We start from the raw sequence: 19620 nt of genomic DNA, 5'->3' as shown, positions 1-19620 counted from the left end.
GTGCTATGTGTGTATATGTTGTGTGTATATTGTTACTTGTGTCTACATTATTCTTTGCGTGTATATTGCTGTGTGTGTATTGTTCTGTTTGTATGTATTGTTATGTGTGCATATATGTGTTCATTTTTCAATGTGTGTAAATACTGTCCTGTGTGTGTGTGTGTGTTGCCATGTCTGCATATCTATACGTACCGGCAAGCTACCGAGAGTATTCGATATGCCAGACACAGTAACAACAAAGTCTCCAAATGGAGACGTTACTGGGCCCGCTCGAGCAAATCGACGATCAACGGGAGGGCAAAAAATTGTCCCATGTGTATACACTGTCCTGTGCATATATGTTGCTCTGTCTGTATATGGGCTGATCAGATGGGCTGGTCACATAATGAGATTTAAAGACGACCGCTGGACTAGAGCTGTTACCGACTGGATTCCACGGGATGTCAAAAGACCGCGTGGCCGTCCACCTACCAGATGGTCAGACTTCTTCGTCAAGATCATGAACAATCGGTTTGAGGCTCTTCATGATCCCAGAGCGAACAGATGCCATTGGGCTACACTAGCACGCGACAGGGACAAATGGAGACGTTACTGGCGCCTGATCGAGTAAATCGACGACTAACGGGAAGTTAAGTGATTAAGTGATTAAGCGCGTCTGTATATCTTCATCTGTTGCTGTTTGCTTTCTTCTCGGGTGCCCAGTGATGCTGAGATTCGGAACATTTCATCAAAACCAGCCAACAACACTTCACTTCTCAGGTACCCCACGCCCAGGCCTCCTCGGTTGAGGGCCCATCTGGGGTACTCGAAAGTGCAGTAACAGTTGGACGGGAGAGCCACTAGCTGAGTGGGCACTGGCACCTGGGCCTGGGTGCCGGGAGGGAGGAGGGTTCTCCTCCAGGGGCCCCCGAGGCCCTCATCCCCAGGGCCCCCATGCAGTGCCGCTCTCTCTCCCACTCGGCTCTCGGGACCTGCTCTTCCTCCCAGCGGACTTCAGTTCATTAACTCCTGCTAAGGTGCTAACGGACAAGCCTTGTCTGGGAAACGGAAAGTCCCAGGCTGGCTCTCTGGGTGGGCCCCTCCTTCCCTGGAGCCATGGGCTCTGAACACGGGGGCCAGGTGATGTGGGACCCCCTGGAAATGTTCTCCTTGGGCTCAGCGGGGAGGCGGGGGCAACGCAGATGCTGCTTCTGGGGCAGGAGCGGGAGTGGAATGCATGGTTGGCACGCGTGAGCCCCTGAGCGCGTCCCCAGGACCACACGCCCCCTCAGACTGCTAGGTGTCGCCCTGGTGGCCCAGCACTGCCAGATCGAACAAGCACTGCACAGCCGTGCAAGCAGCAACCCCTCATTTCCTAACCGAACCGCCGGCCTGTCACAGCCTGTCCTCTCTGAGCAACAAGACCCAAATGGCCCCGCGCGCTTGAAGCCAATTGCTCCCTGGCGCTTGCAATCCCTGCCCCGCATTCTTGGCTCCGTTTTGACTCTGATTCCTGCCTTGGCGCTGCCCGGCTCTGGCAGGCTTCCTAACCTCTTCCATCCTATTTGGTCCTTGGCTTCCTTCTCTGGTTCCTGGCCAGCTCATCCTTTTGCCTGATATTTCCCGTCTCTCACATACAGCCCCCTGCTGTCTTTCTCAGCCCTGCTTTGGGCATCCTGGTGTCTTCTCACCCGACGGGCCCTTGCCGGGTCTCCTTCCTCGGCCCCCCAGCTCTCCACTGCTCCCCGTGGTCTGAGGAGTTCTGGGAGCCGGTAGGGAGAGCCAAATGCCTCTGAAACTTGACATCATCTATTCCAGTTCCTTCCTCCTTCCTCTTAGGCAAGGTGAGTGTTGACTCTACAGAAACGCTGTCATGCTGGGTGAGCAGAGGGCTCAGAGGGCTGGAGGGCGTGCTTGCGGGCCAGGGAGTGATCTCCGGAGTCTCATTATTCCCGAGCACTCTCGGGTGTGGCCCAGAGAACCCCCGGCGCCACTGGGACCGAGCAGCGTTGCACTGTTGGCTTCCATGTGGGCCCATGCAGCCCACTTGGCGGACAAGTCCCCAGGCCCCTGGGGTCACTGAGGAGGTCTCCTGCCAAGTAAGAGGGACAGGACAGGGCAGAGAGATCGGTGGAGTGGGACGCATGGTTGGCACACGTGAGGCACTGAGCTCCTCCCTAGGACCAGAGGCGTTCTAGGATCTCGGAGTGTAGCCCCTGGTGCCCTGGCACTGCCAGATTGAACAAGTGCTGTGCTGGATCTGTAGTAAGCACGGATCCATTTGTATATGTGTGTGTGTGTGTGTGTGTGTGTGTGTGTGTGCGCGCGCGCACGCAAGTTTAAGCAGTCTTAAAATGAGTAATGTACTAGCCAAAGTGTAAAATTTCAAGTGGGCCAAGAAGACACAATTATTGCACATCTGTCCAGCAGAAATGAGGTTCAGCGGGCAGCCCTGTCCACCCTCCGCCGCTCTCTGCAGACCTTGCAGTCAGGTAGAGGTTCTGGGCCATGGCTGCAAGACTTGGGCTAGTCCCACCCCATAAGCTCTGAAAGCCAAGCTTTCTGTCTCCCTCTGTGCCCCCTCCCGGTGCTGACCTTGGTTGCTCTGTGCTGAGGTGGGTGCCTGAGGCATCTGAGGGGAAGCAGAATGGTCACACTGGCTTCTACATGCAGAAGAGACAATATCCTTCCTCAATGCTGGGATGGTAGGACTGGTCCTCACAGCCTTCCCCCTACTAATGCGACAGGAAAAACCTGTAAGAATTACTGGGATCATTTCTATTTTAGTCACCACCCAAGAATTGCTTTTTATTCATTGAATTATTTAGAGATGGAGTGATAGCACAACAGGTAGGGCGTTTGCCTTGTACGCGGCTGACTTGGCCAACCCGAGTTCGATTCCTCCGCTCCTCTCAGAGAGCCCCGCAAGTTACCAAGAGTAGCTCACCCGCATGACAAAGCCTGGCAAGCTACCTGTGATGTATTCGATATGCCAAACACAGTGACAACAAGTCTCACAATGGAGATGTTACTGGTGCCTGCTCGAGTAAATCGATGAACAACGGGAGGACAGTGCTACAGTGCTTCAGAATTATTTTGGTTTGGGGACATTGCTCAGGAGATACTCCTTGCTCTGTGCTCAGGAGGGACGCCTGCAGTGTGGAACTGGGGGTAGAATTACCTTTGGCCACATTCAAGGCAAGTGTCTTATCTACTATCCTATCTCCCATCCCACCCAAAAATTGCTTTCTAAACAGCTTACAGTGGATTAAAAAAAAAAAAAAGAAACCCACAGGGTTATCACACACAATGATAAAATACAAATTAAAAAAAAGAACACAGTAAAACATTGTTCCTAAATTCTGTTAGCCAGCGATTAAGTACAGGTAGCGTTCTTAGTGTAAACTTCATTGTTTTTTGTGGTTATATATATATCTATAAGTCTATAGACATATGTACATATATTCAAAATATATATATTTTTTTTCCCCAGAAGAAATTTTATTTTGAGGGGTTTCTGGGTCACAGCTGCCCTAGCTCTGTGTTCAAGAGTCATTCCTTATGGTACTTGGGGATTCCTTTGCAGTCCTAAGGATTGAACTGGAGTAGGCCTCATACATGGTAAGGCCCTGAATTCCTGTGTCCTTCCTCTGAGCCCTGGAAACTGTATTAGAGAGGTTACACCCACTGGGCTGGAGCTATAGCACAGCGGTAGGGCGTTTGCCTTGCACGCAGCCAACATGGCCGACCCGAGTTCGATTCCTCCGCCCCTCCCGGAGAGCCCGGCAAGCTACCGAGAGTATCTCCACCCGCATGGCAGAGCCTGGCAAGCTACCCGTGACGTATTCGATATGCCAGACACGGTAACAACAAAGTCTCCAATGGAGACGTTACTGGGCCCACTCGAGCAAATTGATGAACAATGGGACGACCGTGACCGTGACCGTGACACCCACTGGTGCTAGGAACCCCAGGGTGGAGGGAGATGATATACAGTGTCTGTTTTGTTTTTTGATTGAAACAGGCCTTTGTACTCCTAGACTTGTGCTCTACCACTTGAGCTAACCCCTAGCCCCTATAAATGACTTCTGTCTTGTGTTTGAGCTACACCTGATGGGCGATGCTCAGGGCTTTCTCCTGGCTCTGCACTCAGGAATCTCTCCTGGCGGTGCTCAGGGGACCATATTGGGAATGAACCCAGGTCAGCCGTGTGCAAGGCAAACGTCTGACCCGCTACACTATCTCTGCGGCCCCAGAAGTGACTTTTTTCAAAATTTGACAAAATATCCTGCACATTCTCCCCAAGCAGTAAACATCATTCTAGTGTACAATCTTTAATCACCGCTGCAGGCTCCTTCTGACTGCCTCATCATTTCTGTGCTTGGGGAGAGGCTACTGTCTTTCGGAGCCCGGATGGCTTCAACACTTCTCTTCCCTTTCTGCATATTTCAGCCCTTAATTTCCCTCCCACTCACGGATAGAACCTTAATCATCGACATTCAGACGATGCAAATGAGACAATCCCCAAATAATGAAAAGTCTCCGTGCAATTGACAATGTGATATTTTGGAACGGGGACAGAAGGAGTGACATCGCTGCTCCTCAGAATTCTTTGTTCTCCTAATCATTATTATTGTTTATCATCGTTCCTCTTTGCTTGGGAACCCTGAGTGTGTATTTTCTCACTAGTAACAGCAGGCGTGAAGGAGGCCGAGAGGGGTCAAGAGGGGAAACTGCAAGTAAGCTGTTGAAGTTTGTATCAGTCGAGGCTGCAGAAGCAAAAACAAAGAGGAATGAAAGTCTCACCCACCACTCCTCTGGGGTGGTCCCGATGGCCCCTGGCACTGCAGGGCATGAGCAGTCCCACATTCTCCCGCCCTAGTATTGAACCGCCACTTTCTCAGGCCCCAGTATTGAACCGCTGACCTCAGTGGCAGAGTGTGCCAGAAGCAGCCCCCAGGCTAAGACGGCAACCCAGGGAGCCCTGGAGCAAGCTTCTTCCCAAGTTTCCCCTCCCAGGCTCAAATGATTGTTTTCACTCTCGCTGTTGCATCTACATTCCATCCAGAAAAAGAAAATGAAGAAAGAGGTAAAATAGATTGTATTAAAACACACCCCTCAGCCTCCAGGAAATTGAACATACCACGTCTGCTTAGTCACTTGGCCAGCTTTAGAGGCAAGAGAAAGGTACTCTTCAAACTCAGTGTCCCTGTGCCGGGACAAAAAAAAAATGAGGGTTCTCAAAAGGAGAGAGAGAACAAAAGGGAATGCCCTGCCACAGAGGGAGGGTGAAATGGGGAAGGGGCGGGGGTGGGAGGGATACTGGGATCATTGGTGGTGGAGATCATGGGTACTGGGATCATTGGACACTGGTGGAGGGATGGGTATTTGATCATTGTATAACTGAAACCCAAGAACAAAAATTTATAAGTCTACAACTGTACCTCATGGTGTTTCACTAATAAAATTTAAAAATAAATAAATAAATAAATAAAATGAGATAAAATATTTCAAAAAAATAATAAATGAGGGTGCTGTGCCATTAGGAAGGAAGATGGATGTCAGGAGACTCTGCCATTTAAAACCCCTGGTCAGGGGCTAGAGTAATAATAAAATAGATAGGGGTCTTGCCTTGCATGTGGCAGACCCAGGATCAATCCCCAACACCCTATATGGTCCCCTGACCACTGCTAGGAGTAATTCCTGAGTGCGAGAGGCAGGAGTAACCTCTAAGCATCACTGAATGTGACCCAAAAAGCCCTAATAGTAATAATAATAATAATTAAATAAAAATAAAACCATCAGATACTAGTGTCAACACTTTTCAAAAAGTGATGGATCCAACCACAGGTAGTTCGGTTGAAGGTAACAAGAGGTTTCTGCCCTCTTTCCTCCATGGCCAAGGAGCCAGCTGAAAGAAAATATTGATTCCATCAACCGTCAAAGGCAGTTAAGCTCTTGCAATGAACAGATGGGCAAAGGAAACACACAGCGAGGGGCGATATCCTGCTTGGATTTCTGAAGTCAGCCACGCTTTCCTGAATGGACAAATGTGAGCCAGAGAAAAGAACAACCGATAGCCCCATGAGGATCTCCAATTAGCACCTGGCCTCATCAGAGCAGTGTGATATAATACATCCAAAACCAAGAACGACAGATTCCAGGGCACACCGAGTCTCAGCACCGAATCTCGCTGAGGAAGGCAGTGAGCAGAACAGATCAGCACACCGCGAAGAAACTCAGTTCTCTCTAGCCAGTCATGCCTGTGTTCTTTCTTGTTGCTCTGAAGGCCTAGAATCTGACGTCCGTATCCACTCTTCTTTCTCAGTTCTTGATGGTACTGTTGAAATATTGCCTTCTCGGGACACCTATTTCTGGACTACTCTTGTTGTGTCCATGCATTCATCTGTTTACTGATTCCAGAGGGAATAACATGCCGGGACTGTGCTGGGCATGGGAGGGGGTTGGGTAGGTTCACTGTGAACTAGATGTGTCTGTGCTCTCAAACCTCACCTTACACTTTATTTATTTATTTATTTATTTTGCTCTTTGGGTCCCCCCAGCGATGCACAGGGGTTACCCCTGACTCTGCACTCAGGAATTACTCCTGACTGTGCTCTGGGGACCATATGGGATGCTTGGAATTGAACCTGGGTCAACTGCACACCCACCAACTGGCCCCCTGGCACCGTGCAATCCCATCAATGGCCAAGACTCAGAGACTATAAAAACCAGCTCCCGGAACCACGCGACCGCATTTGTGGCCGCGCGACATCTTATTTTGACATCTTATTATCTCATTCCTACTTTGGACAAACTGGCAGGCTATTGAATGTAGCCTGCCCACACGGCAGAGTCTGGCAAACTCCCCGTGGCGTACCCAATATGCCAAATACCAGTAACAATGATGGGTCTCATTCTCCTAAAGAGTCTTGAATATTATCTCAGGGCTAGGATGAAAGAGACGTTACTGGGGCCTGCTCGAGGCAATCGACGAATAACAGGACGATTTGTGATTGTTGATTGTGCTCTGGGGACCATATGGGATGCTGGGAATCGAACCTGGGTCAGCTGCATGCAAGGGAAACACCTGACCTGCTCCAGTCCCCCCATCTTACACTTAAGCAATGTCCTTCCTGGCTGTACTGGGCTGAATGTCCAGTCAAAGTGTAGAGAACTATTGAGCAGAAACCTGCTATTTCCAAATTTGGAAAAGGGGCCTCTCAGCTGGTACTCAGGAGGTCTTGGGATCCTCCCGGTCTTGTTGAACAACTAGGCTTCCAGTTCAATCTGAGGGCAGGCAGCTGGGTGTGGCCCCAGCTCTGCAGTATCAGGGGTGACCTGGACTGCACCTGGCAATGCCCAGGGGACCAGATGGAGGTGGGGATTGAAACCATTGTTCAGACACAAGTCTTGCAACTTAACCTCTGTATGATCTCCCTGGCTCCCAGAAACCTGTTATTTCATGAACAAAGACTCAGAGAGCTCTTTCTGTTCTGCTCTCTGTGCATTCTGTGCATTGTTCTCCTCCGTCTTACAACATTCCCGGCACTTAGGTTCTCATTATTGCCTTCACAGGCTGATCATAGCACTGAAGCACAAAGAAGTTTGGTGAGTGGCCCAAGGCCAAGTAGCTGGTAAGGAAGGGGCTCAAATGAACTTTAGGGGATCTGGTGTTTAACCAAGGTGCCAGTGGTTTATAATTCATCTCCTTCTCTCTCTTCTAGTGGATAACAGGTTGCCTTGAATAGAATAGGTGTTGGTATATGTGTGTTGACTGGAAGTGAGCTAGTCACTGAGCACTGGACATCTCTCTGAGATGTAATTTCTAGAAAGATGGAAGAAAGACATTGGACTATAAGATCTCCTAAACCTCTAGATTTGTTCCCTAACTCCTAAAACCAGTCTTCCTGAATTTTAGTTAGACTTTATCTGGAATATGTTGGCAAGAATTCTTTCAATTTGTCACATTCTCATTTTTTGTATTGTTTTCTCTTTTATTTAAATGCCATGGTTTACAAAGTTGTTCATGATGCATTTTTTATGGGCATTCAATATTCTAACATCAATCCCACCACCAGTGTGACCTTTACACTATTGTCTGCATTTTCCCAACCACCCTCCAACCCTGCCTCCTTGTAGCACTATTATCCTGTTGTTCATCGATTTGCTCGAGCGGGCACCAGTAATGTCTCCATTGTGAGATTTGTTGTTATTGATTTTTGACAATATGCCAAAAATATGCCACGGGGAGCTTGCCAGGTTCTGCCTTATGGGCGGGATACTCTCGGTAGCTTGCACAAAATAATTTGTTTTATGTTGCTTGTTACAAATTAATGGCGAGTGTAATTATCCAAAAATTCTTCAATAAAAGAAAATATATGAACATAGAACAATGTCACATCCAACATCACATCCTTTAAAATGTCCCACTCGGGACCAGAGAGAGTTCAATGAGCTGAGCCCCTGCTTTGCTTGTGAGAGGCCCAGGTTTAATACTCAGCACTACATGGTCCCCAGAGCACTGCTGAGAACAATCTCTGTTGGGTGTAGCCTGGTTTGTCCTGGGGCCACCCCTGGCTATGTTCAGGGGTTACTCCTGGCTCTGAGCTCAGGAATGTTCCTGGCAGACTTGAAGGACCATATGGGGTGCTGGAGATTGAATGTGGGTCTACTGCAGGCAAGTAGAATGCCCTACCTTCTGTACTATTGCCCCAGCCCCCCCTAGATCAATACAATCTTTTGAAAGGAGAAGAAAATGTCCCACCTGGACCAGGGAGATAGCTCTAAGGGCTGGCTCACGTGATTTGTAAGCTGGAGGCCTGAGGTTCAGTCACTGGAACTCCATGGTTCCTGAACACTATGACCCCAAAATAGTCACTGTCCTCCCATTGTTTATCGATTTGCTCCAGCGGGCCCAGTAACGTCTCCATCGTGAGACTTTGTTGTTACTATGTTTGGCATATCGAATACATCACGGGTAGCTTGCCAGGCTTTGCCAGGCGAGATACTCTCGGTAGCTTGCCGGGCTCTCTGAGAGGGGCGGAGGAATCGAACTCGGGTCGGCCAAGTTGGACTCTTACAAGGCAAACGCCCTACCCCCTGTGCTACTGCTCCAGACCATGACCCCAAAAGAGTAATAATTAAAAATAAATAAAATCGAAAGATGGCGGCCGCACGGGAGCCTTGTGGAAAGCAGGTTTGAGCCGGGGCTGGCGGGAGCGGCAGGGACCTCATGGGAAGGGGGGCTTTGTGGGCCGTCCCCCACGCCCCACCGAGGTCACCAGCTGCCCCCCACGAGCGGCTCTCCGGCACGGCCACGACTCCAGGGCACAGAAACCAATCTCTTAACTAGCTAACTTTTAATAGAAATTCTTCCAGGGTCAATAAGTAAAATAGCAGAAATTCAAAACTGCGCGGCCGCTATTGCGGCCGCGCGACATCATTTTATTCTTAAACCAAGTTGTAGAAAGCAAATCATTTCACAACGCTGTTTCAGCATGTCTGATTGTGGGGGGTGGGTCGTAAACTCTAAACAATAATTGTGCATCTTCTATCGAAATAATCTATCTAGTCAAAGTAGATAGAGTATTAACTAGAACTCATCTGCCTCACAAGAACTGGGAGGGGTGGGAGGTGGGGGTCTATTGGGGTTCAGGGTTAAAAATGAGTATTGGTAAAGGGAAATGTGTTTGGTATCTACATGACTGAGACCTAAACCCGAAAGCTCTGTAACTTTTCCCACAGTGATTCAATAAATAAATAAATTATAAAAAAAATAAAATAAAACTCAAACAGGGAAGCTTTTTAACCGTGTCTCACGATGATTTAATAAAAAAATAAAATTAGCATTCTGAAAAATAAATAAATAAATAAATAAAATCTTCCACTTTTTTTTGCATCTAAGGAATTGGTGATTCATGGATTTTATGTTGAAATAACTGGAATGGGAGAGAAAAGAGAGTGAAAAAGCAGCTTCTCAGAGTGGGAAGGAAATAAGCTTCTCTTACCCGGATGCTTGCTTTGTAGCAAAGAATATTTTGGTCACATTTTACTGTAACTTTAAGAAGCCTTGGACTATGTTTCCTTCCTTCCTTTCTCCCTCCCTTCCTCCCTCCCGTCTTTCTCTCCTTCCTCTCTGCTTTCCTCCCTTCCTTCCCTTTTCTCTTTTTGGGGTGCCAGGAATGGAACCCAGGGTTTCATGGTTATAAGGCACTCCCCTACTACAGACTCACTTCCGGCCCTTGGATTCTGTCCTGAACTGCACACGTGCTTGTGACTGAGAGAATCCAGCACTGTTTCCCATCTGCTCATCTTTGTAACCTTGGCCGTGGACATGCATTACCCGGATGGGATGTTCAACTGGACTTAACCTTTTTTCAATTGAATGAGGGTCTTTGGGGGCAGGGTCTTTGACCTTTGAGGTCTCACCATCAGACCTATGCCAGCATAGGTCATTAGACTTTGGTCAATGCTCTCTGACCCCCTGTTACCTGCCTTCACTGCCCAGCTCCTGCTGCGTAATCATGGAGTTGCAGGACTCTGTCACCTCTTTTTTTGAGTGAGTCATGGCTAAATCTAACAGTGAGGAGAATGTTGATGGCAAAGAGCTTCCCTCAGCCTGGCCCTTTTGTCTGCAGGACACACACACACACACACACACACACAGAGAGAGAGAGAGAGAGAGAGAGAGAGAGAGAGAGAGTCAGGCAGGCAGACAGACAGAGACAGAGAATGACCCGCCTTGACACTGACGAGTTGAATTCCACCTGCTTCTGACTATTGGCTTGACCCGGAAGATCTTTGGCTTGGTGATTGCCAATTGGCTGAGGCAGGATCAGAACCTGGGCACCATGATCTGCTCATAATGCTTCATCCAGGACTCAGTGTGGTTCTACCTGGGCACTAAATACATGATTTCCTTCTCTTCCTTTTTTGTTTTTAAATTTCATTTACATGGTTTGGTATTGGGGGGGGGGGGTGATCCCTAGTGCTGCGGGGGCCAACAAGGCTACCCCCGGGCTACTCAGGAGCTCAGGGGTCCCAGGCGGCCCCGGGCATGCCAGCACCTCCTCCTTTGTGCCATCTCCCTCGCCCCAGCTCCTTTAACAACCCAAGGAGCTGCCGCTTCTTATCCCAATTTTACACCCGAGAGAATCATATGTTCTAGTGCTATTCACACATTTGAAAATATTTGGAGGTCTGAGGCTGGCTCCTTCCCCTCAAAGGTGATTTTGTGGGGCAGCAGGTGGGTAGCACGGGGCAGAAGCCTTCAGGGTCCACACCACTTTTACCATGTGTGGAAGTGCCTCTCTTGCCTGTGGGTTTATTTCTTCCTCTCCTCCCCAGTCTCCATTTTCATTCTGCATGGGTGTGTGTGTTTAATTCACACGAGTGTTTTGTGCTAAACTCCCACTCTCCTCCTTACTTACTGAACTTAGAGCTGTGTGTTGAATACCCATCCACATCACTAATGGTCTGTAAGGGACTTCGCTTCAAACTGCAGTCGAGTATTCCCTAAGACACGTTCTTTAGCCTTTTCCTCCTCCATGTGATTTTATATGCACTGCACACCTAGACACCATCTATAATATCTATGTATGTGGAATTGCTGTGTCACAGCACATATGGAAACCTCACTTCGCTAAGTCTGCCAGATGGCTTTGCAAATGGTTCTACCTGTTTATACACCCACCCACCATGCATACCACATTCAAGCTATTATTCATCTAACTTTCATTTGAATTGATCTCCTCGAGTTTTTTGCATCGTTAGATAACTAGAAGTCGTCGCAGAAGAACTTTAAGGATGAGTTGAGAGAGTGAGGGCTGCCCTTCTCACCCAACGAGTCAACTCTCCAGTTTGTCTCTTCTCTTCTCTCTCTGGCTCCTTATTCCTTCCAAGTTGTTCTAGAACATGCTGGAAGAATCCCCCCTCTAAAAGTACTTCCTCAAACTGGGACCAGAGGTTGTGGTTGTGGTCAGTGGTTGTGGTCACTGGTCAGTGGTTGTGCGCTTGCCACCAGTGGGGTGTGTGTGTGTGTGTGTGTGTGTGTGTGTGTGTGTCTGGGCGGGAGGATGGGGAGGTGGCGGAGAGCAGTTAGGGCAGAAAAGGGAGTAGTATGACAATAATAGTTGGCCATGATCACTCTGCACAAGACTGAGTGTTGAAAGTAGGTAAAGGGATATACTTGATAAGCTTTCAGTATCTGTATTGCAAACCATAATTCCCAAAAGGGGAGAGAGAGAGAGAGAGAGAGAGAGAGAAGGAAGAAAAGAAAAATGCCTGCCATAGAACATAGAGACTGGGTGGAACAAGCAGGAGGGAAACTGGGGACATTGTTGGTGGGGTATTGAGATATATACATTGGTGAAGGAATGGGTTTTGAAACATTTTATGACTAACTCAATCATAGACAACCTTGTAACTATGTATCCCACTGTGATTCAATTCAATTAATTAATTGATCAAATAAAATTGCTCCCTGAACTGTTTCCTTCCTTTACTATCAGAGCTCTTCTGCACTTTGATGGAACGGTCCCCATATTCCTGGCTGTGTGTCAGAATTCTTCCCATTTTCCGGTGTGACTCCATCATTCCTCCAAAGCCCTCCTCACTCTAGCTTCCCCATTGCCTCTGGGGGAACTTGATTGTGTCCTGTTGAACTCTGCATTGTGTTCTATTGGTTACCCCAAAGCAGCACAGACAAATGAAATGTCTCATGTTTGGTGAGACTCACCCTTCCTGGGGTGGGGGTGGAGGAGTCCAGGAGTCTAGAAGCAGTCTTCATTTGATTGACAGTTTCACAGCACCAGGAAAACTCAGATTTTCCTCTATGACTTAATGCACTTGCCTGGCGAATACGAGGCTGTGAGGTCAAACCTGGCACCACTTCCTGGCCCTGCTGTTAGGGATCCCCATGAGAAAGGGCCTGGAAGACTGCCCAGTGATTTAGGAAGCACCCGGGGCAATGTCAGCTCATGAACTTAAACCCTAGGGCCAAGGCGATTCTGGTGGCCCCTCTATCTGGACTCCCCAGTGAGAGAAAAAATAACCAGGTATCTCCAGGCAGACTGACCTCTTCAAAAGAGTCATCCTAAAGCTCTAGGGAGATTCACTGGCGACGGAACCTAGTCACCAGTATACATCTGTCTGGTACGTACACAGGCAGTTTTACAAACCTCTCAGTAGTTTTACTTGTCATTCTAGACACAAGTTCATGCAGCTGAGAAGTGTGAGGTAGAGACCCACCCAGGGTTGGGCCTTGAGTCTGTCCCCAGTGGGTCCCACGATGGGGCTTTCACATCTTCTGTTCTCAGCCTCTCAGCCCGTTGCCTGGTTTTGAGCAGAAATGAGCTTATTCCATCTCCTTCCCAGAACCCATCAACCAAAATGAAATGAATTGACAGAAATGTCCCCTTCTGTTAAACTACTACCCATTCCTTGGTTCTTGAGATATTTTTTGGGGGGGTCCGGTGGGGTGATGGAAATGGGGTATCGGTGGTTCATATGTGGCAGTGTTCATGGGCTACTTCTGACTCTGTGCTCAGGGAGTGCTCTTGGCAGTGCTAAGGGTGAGGTCAAGGTCAGCTGTGGGCAAGGCAGCATTTAACCCCGTATTATGGGCCTTTTCCATTCTTATACTTAATATAAAAAACCCACATTGTGGGTCCAGAGAGACAGTACAGAAGGGAGGGAGCTTGCCTTGCATTGAGCTGACCTGGGTTCATCCCCCAGCACCCCGAATAATCTTCTCAAGCCCCTCCAGGAGTGATCCCTGAGCAAAGAAAGAGCCAGAGTAGAGTGCTGAGCACAGCCGGATGCAGGCCCAAAACAAAACAGAACAAAGAAACACTTCACACTTAACCACCATTATTAGCTCCTTTAACCCAACTTCACTTTCTTTTTCTTTCTTCAATCAGAGATGTGGACATTATTCAAAGTGGCATGTACTTAGCTACACATCTCCATCACCCATGTGGCTGGAAAATTTTATATCATACTTATCATGCAAATCGATGAATGGGAGGACAGTGCTACAGTGCTAACTTATCACCATTTTTTTTTTTGCTTTTTGGGTCACACCCGGCGATGCTCAGGGGTTATTCCTGGCTCATGCACTCAGGAATTGCTCCTGGCGGCGCTCAGGGGACCATATGGGGTGCTGGGAATCGAACCTGTGTTGGCCATGTTGGCTGCGTGCAAGGCAAACGCCCTACCTGCTGTGCTATCGTTCCAGCCCCTACTTATCACCATTTAAAACTAAAGAAACTGGGGCTGGAGCAATAGCACAGCGGGTAGGGCATTTGCTTTGCACGCGGCTGACCCGGGTTTGATTCCCAGCATCCCATATGGTCCCCCGAGCACCGCCAGGAGTAATTCCTGAGTGTATGAGCCAAGAGTAACCCCTGTGCATCACTGAATATGACCCAAAAAGAAAAAAATATAAAACTAAAAAAATGTTGGAGAGGCATAGCAAGTGCCCAATAGGAATATAATACTAAGAGCAGGAGAACTGATCTCCGGTCGGAAGGTCAGCAGCACTGGGGCAGGAATGAGAAGGGGATAAGTTAGGGAAGGGGACAATGGGGAAGAAGGAAAGTTCCTGCCACAGAGGCAGGGTAGGGGGTTGGGTTAGGGAGAGGAGGCTGGGGATACTGGTGAAGAGATTGACGTTGGAACAATATATACTTGACACTCAGTCACAGATATCTTTGAAACTTTGAAATGCAGTGATTCAATTAAGGGGGAAAAAGGGGATCACTTTTTAAAAAAAATACATAGAAACAAAAGCCAACGTTGCTCTGTAAGACTTTCAGTGAAGTTCTTGAAAGAGAAATAGCCCAGCGGGGGCTTCCCACTGTCGCCCCATTCTGCCTTGGATGGGGTGAAGTCTGCAGGAACCATCATTCTAGGTTCCTGGAGAAGGGCACAGCCGCTCTTAGTTGGGTTGAATGAGCAGACAGGAGTCCCGGTCTCTGTTGACACTGGGGACCAGCCAGGGCCGTCTTCGTCCAGGTACTTTCCAAAGAATAGAACCTTGAGTTCATTCAGCTGCTTGGTGTGTTTACAGGGTGTGGACTCCGTGGTGAGCAGGAAAGCTCAAGTTCTGACGGCTGCTGGCTTGCCTGAGACCAAACTTTTTTTTTTTTTGCTTTTTGGGTCACACCCAGTGATACACAAGGGTTCCTCCTGGTTCTGCACTCAGGAATTACTCCTGGCAGTGCTTGGGGACCATATGGGATGCTGGAATCAAACCCGGGTCGGTTTCATGCAAGGCAAACGCCCTACCCGCTGTGCTATCGCTCCAGCCCCAAGACCAAACTCTTTTTCTGAAGAAACTTTCAGTGTTCAAGGGCAGTCTGAGTGGGAAAGATCAGTTGTCTGGAAGGAGCGTCTGGTGGCGGGCTCTCTTGCTCCCAACCTCCGGCACCTTTGTACTGAGTCGGTGAGCTCTGCTTCTCTCTCAAATCACGAGCTTCCTGTGGGGATACGGGGCCTTGATGACAATTTAAAGGTTGGTGGCAGTTTCCTCCTTGGCCGGAGACCGTAAAGCCAAAATGTCATCACTTCCGTGCTCTCCATGTCTCCTTGCATGGAGGGGCTGGGCATGAGCCTCAGTCCTGCCCAGAGAGATGGGTCAGGGGTGGCTGGGAAATTTGGAAAGGGAGCGTGGAAACAAATGTTCCTTCTTTTTTTTTTTTTCTTCTTTTTGTGTCACACCCAGCGATGCTCAGGAGTTACTCCTGGCTCATGCACTCAGGAATTACTCCTGGCGGTGCTCGGGGAACCATATGGGATGCTGGGAATCGAACCCGGGTCAGCTGCGTGAACAGCAAATGTATGACTTGTTGTACTCTCACTCCAGCCACAAATGTCCTTTCTTCCTTTTTTTATTTTTAATTTTGCTTTTTTGGGTCACACCCGGTGTTGCACAAGGGTTACTCCTGGTGTTGCTCAGGGGACCATATGAGATGCTGGGAATCGAACCCGGATCGGCCGCGTGCAAGGCAAACGCCCTACCCGCTGTACCATCGCGTCAGCCCCCACAAATGTCCTTTCTTTACTGAGACGTTGCACAGAGATGCTGAGTCATCCTGTTACTCATGACCTCAGTCCTAAACACCAGTTGCCTTTGAACCTCTGGTTATTGTTAATTCCACTTTATTAGTGTTAATCGTCTTCTTCATCATCTACAGGCAGAGAACTCCAGTGTCATACCGCTGAGTCCCCTTGCTGGCCTGTGCCCTCCCTCCACCTTAGAGCAGAGTTTGCCATCGCATTGAATCCACCTTAGGGCTGTTCGCCCACTTAGGGTTTCTAGATCTTTCTGTAAATCGGTTCCTCAGATTCCGTGTCATGGGGACAGCTGGCATTGCTGGCTGACATTCCAGCATAGATCGGCCGGAATCTGCAAAGACTGTTTTGGCCTTAGTGCTGGGATTCGGCTTCCAGTGCTCAGTGGGACCCTTATTCCTTTTCAGTACTCTTCAGCACTGCAACGTTGAGTGTTTTAGCCATCATGTGGGATGCTGCTATTTTCTTAAACAATAGTAAAACAAATGGGATGCTTGATAAAAATATTTAGAAGGAAAATCTGCTGTGGGGCAGATCTGATGCGTGGGGGTTGTCCCTGGTTCTGTATTCAGGAACTACTCCTCACAGTGCTCAGGGGACCATATAGGATGCCAGGGATCCAACCCAGGTTGGCTATGTGTAAGGCAAGCTCTCTACCGATTTTTGCATTTAAAAAAAATCAGAATTACAGGGCGGGGAGATGGTTTACATACTTTTGCATGGAGGGTCCTGAATTATATCCCCAGCACCAGAGGGCTCCCTCAGCACTGTCAACTGCAGCCCCAGAGCACTGATGCAGGAGTAGGCCCTGAGCACTGGTCCAGGAATAGACCTGAGCACTGCTGGGTGTAGTTCCCCCCCCCCCAATAAAACATATCAAATAAGAATTATGTTTTAAAAGAATCCACAACCCCCAGAGAAATAATACAGGAGTTAAAGCAATTGCATTGCATGCAGCCAATTGCTGGCGCTGTATATGGTCCCACAGTGTCATCAGGAATGAATCCTGAGCACCACAGGAAATGGCCCCCAAATGAAACAAACACACAAACAAATCCACAAAAAGGAACGAAAATATGTGAGGTCCAACACAGGCCTTAATCGAATGAGAGATTTGAAAGTCACACTCAGAATTTGAGGAACAAGTCATAATAAAGAAACAGGATACTAAAGGATAAATATTTCATTTGCTATAAATGTATCGCCTATTTCTATCAGCACATTCTAATGTTTCTCTGGATGAAAAATTTATTCCTAGTTAATCCAGTGATAGTAATTAATGTTTTCGAGGATAGGGAAACTGAATATTTGATATTTCTATCCCAACCACCAAGGTTTGGCGTGTGTGGTGGGGGGAGGAGTTGGGGAGAGGGATGTCCTGGAATTTGAATTCTCACATGCGAGGCTTATGTTCTACCCCCAAACCTTCTCCCCAGCACCTAAACCTATTCTTTGGTCTCTTTTTTGCATTGTTCAGGCGGTCAATTCAAATACAAATACAGCTTGATCTACCCGCACAAAGCACTTGAATGAAAATTTCAGTCAATCCTCTGAGTATTTTCAGACTCATAGGTGAATTTTAGGAACGAGCGAACTTCCTGCTTTTAGAGATCTGGGAAAGGTAGCAATACCGTCTGCGATGATTTTTTTTTCCCTCCAAGAAGACACCAAATGACTAGGAGGAAAGTTCTGACTTGTTATAATTAAGGAAAATAAACCCGCAGCTCTGTGTATTACAGCCACCAGTTGTTGCCAAGAATGTTACGTTTCCTGAATGTCGAGGTGATATTCCAAGAGGAAAAGCTGTCAGCGATTCTAAATTGTCTTTTCTGTTTGCTTTTTGGTTTGTCTTCCAGGAGGTCATGCCCAGCGTTCGTTCATTCTCAGCAGGGCGGCAATGCTCCACCCAGAAGTGTGGGGCTGATGATTCGGCATTTCACTTGGCTGATTCAGTGCTGCTCAGAGCCACACCCAGAAGTGCTCAAGGAACCATCAGGGCTACACGCAGAACTGTGTGTGGGTGTACTGGGGGCCGTGTGACAGCAGCATTGAACCCTGGGCCTTGCTCATGCTAAACATATGATCTGCCATAGACCTGTCTCTCCGGTCTGCTAAATTATCTTTTAGTAGTGCTTAGTAATTTTTTAAAAAATTTTATTTATTATCTTCTTGAGTCACCGTGAGCTACAGTTACAAAGCTTTCATGTTTCAACCATACAATGATTGAATACCCATCCCTCCACCAGTGTACATTTTCTACCACCAATGTCCCCAGTATCCTTCCCACCCTGTCCCACCCTCCCCGTGCCTCTATGGCAGATAATTTCCCTCCTACTCTCTCTCCCCACTTATGGGCATTATAGTTTGCAGAGCAGATACTGAGAGACCATCATGTTTGGTCCTTTATCTACTTTCAGCACACATCACCCATCCCCAAGCGATCCCTCTAACCATCATTGACTTAGTGATCCCTTCTCTATCCCAGCTGCCTTTGCTTAGTAATTCTTATAAGGAAATTGAAAGATATATCAGAATTCTGGGTTGATCAGAAACCAACCCTGGTCTAAATAATACTTAGAGGCCTGGGAGGTAGCTCAGAGGCTGGACCGCCCAAGTGTAGGAACCCTGGGTTTGATTCTTGGCATTGAATTGTCCCCTGAGCACCAGGTTGGAAATAGCCCCTGAGCGCTGCTGGGTGTGTTCCAAAAACACAAAACAAATACAATCAAACAAAGAAATAAGATTTAGATCATTTCTCTGTGTACCTATTACTACAAGAGGACTTGGAAATCTGCTCAGACCACAGAGCCCAGGGTGAATGACTAGTATCTCCCAGCTAAGCCCCAGCTGTCAAAAGTTGAACAAGTTCAAGAGACACAGAAGAAAGAGCTTTTCAGACCCAGATGTGATGTTCTTCCCAGCAACCCTCAGACCGCAGGAGAGCATGTGACAGCTAGAAGAGAAAGGAATGGGAGAGTGAGGCGAATCATCTTCACTTTCGTCCATGAGAAAGCACAGCCGTGGGCCCCTCCAGAAGAAGTTGGATGAAGTCTGGGTTTGCCTTGTTCTGCTGCACTGTTTGACCAAAAGGGAAGCGGGGGTGGGGGAAAAAAGATGATGTGCATGAATCCAGGGAATTCTCCTAAGAATCCAAGGAAGCACAAAGGGATTTGCTCCAGTTCTCTGAATGCAAGTTGAAGACTTCACTGGAGGTGCCAAAGGCCTCCCCCAAAGTAGGGGTTTACCCGGGCGTGAAAAACTCAAGTGAACGTGATTGTGATCCCTGTAAGAAACATCATTCACACCTCGTCTGGGCGTGGAAACACAAGCATGATTAGGCTTTTAGTGAGAGAAATGGTGGGGCTGTAGAGAGAAATGTAGAGGGAACGAAGAGAGTGGTGGTGAACTAGACAGAGACAGACAGGGGACAAGCAAGCATGTGGCATCGCCTAAATTTTAGCACGGGGACAGCTGGTGGCTCTGGATGTCAGACTCTTGTTCACTTCCCCAGGGAGTCTAATCTCTCTCCTCTCTGCTTGTCTTAACAGTAAGGCCAATTACCCT

This window comes from Sorex fumeus, unplaced genomic scaffold, assembly GCF_029834395.1.
Source record: "Sorex fumeus unplaced genomic scaffold, SorFum_2.1 ptg000169l, whole genome shotgun sequence".
NCBI lineage: Eukaryota > Metazoa > Chordata > Mammalia > Eulipotyphla > Soricidae > Sorex > Sorex fumeus.
This window is presented reverse-complemented; position numbering follows the sequence as displayed.